The sequence below is a fragment of the Amblyomma mixtum genome, chromosome 3 (genome assembly GCF_055824585.1).
Source record: "Amblyomma mixtum isolate Tamu chromosome 3, ASM5582458v1, whole genome shotgun sequence".
NCBI classification, from domain to species: domain Eukaryota; kingdom Metazoa; phylum Arthropoda; class Arachnida; order Ixodida; family Ixodidae; genus Amblyomma; species Amblyomma mixtum.
Window position 1 is genome coordinate 268,852,783 of NC_143014.1, and position 4,476 is coordinate 268,857,258.

The following is a 4,476-nucleotide window of genomic DNA, read 5'->3' on the forward strand; positions in this document are numbered from 1 at the left end:
ACTAGCAACCATAGTTACTAAAAAGGTAACAAGGGCTTCTTTTATAAAGTATACCGTGAAGAGGATAGTAAGTAGTTAGTAAAACGTACAGTAAAACAAAGTCAAAGTAAGTAGCTTCGACACTGACCACCTGTTTACTATCTTTTTTTTAATGAGTCAAAGGTTGTGCTTGCGGCTTCCGTTCTTAAAATAAACATCATCCTTTTAGAGCCGTACGTGAAGTCAACATGCGTGAAAAACAATACTAGAAAATATACAATATAGGGGTACCCAGAGGAGACGGCCTTCAATCTTCTCGAACCACTTCCACCACCCGTTTGTGGTGCATAATACCTTAGATACTCTGACTGAAACGAAGCCTAGCAGTTGACTTTTTATGTATGGAGACTTTGCGCCAAAGTACCAATATCGACCTGCGCACTTGTTTTCTGAAGAACGGTGGACAAGAAGCCTTGCAGGAAATCCAGCCGGGAGGGACGTCGAGGGCGCATCGTCCGGCGCGGAAGGCTTGCAGGATGACTTCTGGCGCCCGGCCTTGGAACCTGCAGAAAGACGCCATCTGGAATACTCCTCTACTCACACATTAACTTTTTATTTAAGAGACGTCTTATTATTTATTCTAATGAGTATCAAGGCCTTTGCTCTGCAAAATGATCCTCTACATGTACAGGGTCGTCCACTCTAAGTACAAACACGGCGCAGCGTGGCCGCGCTCCGCGGGGCGCGAGCGCATCCGGCGCGGTCGCGCATCGAAGCTCGGCGGCGCAGGCGCAACGGGCCTGGAGGCGGTGCTTCGCGTCGGCTGCTACAGCGTGAGTGCGCACAGTGCTTGCTGTGCGGTGAAGCGCACCCAACTTTCTGCATGATTACAGCGCTCGTGTGCACCGAGACAGCACTTGGGGAAAGCGCACTAACTACAGCGCGTTGTCGCTGATTGCGCGTACGACAACCCAACGGCCTCTCGTCTCAGTGCCACGATTTCGGTGATATGCATGCATTGCTACAAACTTGTCATTTCAGGTTTGAATTGATTTGGTTTATGGGGTTTAACGTCCGAAATGGACCGACTACAAGGAACGTTATAGTCGAGGGCCCTAGCTTATTGTCGACCACATGCAGGTTTTTAACGTGCGCTGACATCCCACAGCACACGTGTGCCTTGCGTTTTGCCTCCATTGAAACGGGCCCGCCGCAATCAAGGGCATACCCTTTAGGGCGGAGCTTAAGCATCTCCCAAATTTTACTATTCCCATCTTCGCTGTGTCAGACGCCCATTACTTGCTTTTCGACTGCCTATGAAAGCTTCTCCGGCTTGATGCGTCATCATTTAAGTTGGAAGTTCCGCCCCGGTCCTGTTCTTTATGGCCTCTCTTCTGTAGCACACAGCTGAGTCACACATATTCCATAGTCTTGCACAAAACGGTGTTATTAGCTCCGCCACAGTGGCTCAGTGGTTACGGCGCTCGGCTGCTGGCCCGGAAGACGCGGGTTCGATCCCGGCCGCGGTGGCCGAATTTCGATGGAGGCGAAATTCTAGAGGCTGACCTACTGTGCGATGTCAGCGCACGCTAAAGAACCCCAGGTGGTCGAAATCTTCGGAGCCCTTCACTACGGCATCCCTCATAGCCAGAGTCGCTTTGGGACGTTAAACCCCAATAAACAAACAAACAAACAAACAAACAAACAAACAAACGGTGGTATAAGAGCTGCTCGGTGTTCATTAATTTTTCCTTGAGCAGAGTCAGTGCCGTAGATTTAAATGTGATATTAAAAGCATGCAGTACAGCAGTAGTACAGGTCCGACTTCCGTCATTTGCAAGGTGTATCGGCTGTCGGTCCATGCTAGGCAGAGCATCCCAATCTTTCATCAGCAGGCGAGGCTGATACGCTGCTTGAAATGACTGGCTGTCTAGGTGGCTGGTCTGCCCGAGCGAACAATTCTCGAATGATGTGCGAAAGCTCGAGCCACCAGACGTTGCTGGCTCAGCGTTTTTTTATCGGCAGACAACGTCACGTTATCAGTGTTTTCAGTCATCCTTGCGACTTCTCTTATACTTTGTCGCTTGTTTCCAATGCTCCTCTGCAATAAAAACGGTGTGGCAGTGTGGGGTTACCGCATTTTTAGTTGCCCGTGCGGGAAGTCAGCCATGTCTCGTGTACCGGAATGCGACAGAAGACGCATCGTAGATTTAAGTCTGCAAGCTTACTCTCAAAGAAAAATATCCCAGTTGACAAATAGGCCACTCTCGACCGTCAACCGGATAATCAAGGCATACAAGTAAGAGCAACGAATTAAGGATGCTCCGCGGTAAGCCCGCCCAAGAGTCACCACCGAGGAGGACGACATGGCCATTGTTGCGGCAGCGGTCGACAAGCCTACGGCGAGTGTGGGCGGGAGTAAGAACTGCGTCGGGATCCAGGTGTTTTCAAATACTACAGTGAAGCGTCGTCTGTACGAGGGAGGCATAAAATCAAGAACCGCGGCTCAGAAGCCCGTTGTGAGCGCGGCCAACCGGCAAAAATGCCTGGAATTTGCCCGACAGCATCAGCAATGGACCGGGGACCATTGGGCGAAGGTGGTGTTTACGGACGAGTCAGCGTTCACAACAAGATGGGACCAGAGGCAACGAGTCTGGCGGCCCGAGAACTGTCGGTAAGGATAATTACGTAGGCTATCGTATCCTAGAAAGTGGGAACTCAGATTTCGTCCACTATTATTGGCTGCCCAAGGGTATAATCAAACTAAGGAGCATTTTTACGTTTTTAGACTAATTCTGGCCAAGTATAATTTCCGCACTGGCCTAATTTTCGGTTTTTCGCAAATAGCGTACATTAGGAAAAAACCCAACTAAAGTTTGGCAAAACAAATTATTTATATCAGCATATTTCTGCTGCCCATCAGACAACGCTGAAGGATGAAATTATTCAATACCGGTTCCTTGTAGCTTAGCGGTTGCAACTGCTTGTGTACCAATGCCAACAAAAGTTTTCATTTTTTGTAGGTATATGCCGGAGTATATACAGCGAGTCGCCGCCAGCGGCCGTTCCGCTGTCAGCGTTTGGGGAGCTATGACAGCTGAAGGTCTAGGACCCCTGGTCCGAATTGACAGCCGGTTGAACGGAGACACTTATTGTGCCATCCTGGACGATGTGCTGCTTCCATATCTTCAGAAGAATCGATTGGTGGGCGAGTTGGTACAGGACTAGATGATACAAAGCGCAAAAGGGACAGGATGAACGAAGCGCCTTGTCCGTGTTGTTACTTCGTTCCTCCTGTCCCTTTTGCGCTTTGTTCCATATCTTGCTGGAGGACCATTCGCTTATAATAATTTTATTCTTCAGCATGAGAATCCCCATCCACAAGTCAAAGAAGGTGGCTGCGTTTCTGGAGCTCCGCGAAGTGGCAGTACTGGAAAGGCTTCCACAGTCGCCGGACCTCAACATAATAGAAAGCATTTGGGGCAAGTTGAAGTTCGCCTTGGCCCGTCGAGAGCTCCGTGTTCTCTCAGCGGACGCGCTATGGACTGTCGTCAAAGAGGAATGGGAGCGGCTTAGAACAAACACGGATATTTGCCGGTGCCTCTACAGCAGCCTGCAGAACAGAATGCAGGCTATGATTGACTCTATAGACGAGCCCACCCGCTACTGATCTCAGTCAGGCAACTCGCGGAAGCGTGCCACGTAAAGGAAGGTGACAGTCAGTGGCCCCATCCTTCTTTCACAATCTATGAAATCTTTGTTCTTTTGTCCTTGTTTTTTGTACGGCCGTGCAGTGCCACGTTCTGTGGGGGGTTTCAAGTATGCCGTCGGCTGTCGTTTGCGATGATGACTGTGTTGCCGCGATGCCCACATTTGAAAGTGTTCTGTAATTTCGCCATGCTTCCTACGCCCAGTGAGGACAACCAGCACGTTCGGCGTCTATACTAGGGTAAAATTTTAAACACTCAGCGCAGGAGGTAAGAAAATGGCGCGACCTCCAATATAACTACGCCGACCAATTAAACAATGTACGAAATAAGATTTTAAATTATGGCTATATTAACCCGTTTTGAGTTCACCTATAATTTCCGTAATATACAGAAAAAACACTACACATTTTTCGGGTCTAGGCATCTTCAGAAATGATATGGAAGAAATTTCATAACAATAGCAGCAATAGTTTAATGGAAAAAAAGTAGGACGCATGTGTCCCATTGGCACATGCTGTCCTTTTGAAAAAGTGGGACAGCACTGTCCCATTGACTCACGCGAGCACCAAGCTGTGATTAGTGCTGTCATTTTTGGTGGAAGGGGCCGAAGCAGGTGGCACATAGGGGTACATTCACACACCACACACAAACTTCGTGCGCGTTTCACTCCCGGAGGTGGAACACCACCTACATCTCCGCCTGTTTGGCACTTTCCTTGGGTTGCGACCATTACCTGCAAACCTTGTTTCGTCCGCAATTCCGACCATTTTTTGGCCGCTCCTAGTGC

The 4,476-nt window shown here is 49.1% G+C and overlaps 1 pseudogene; it reads left to right on the forward strand.

Moving 5' to 3' along the window:
• The first annotated feature begins 2,147 nt into the window (after positions 1-2,147).
• Positions 2,148-3,073, forward strand: LOC149354704 (uncharacterized; annotated as a pseudogene).
• The last annotated feature ends 1,403 nt before the right edge of the window (positions 3,074-4,476 follow it).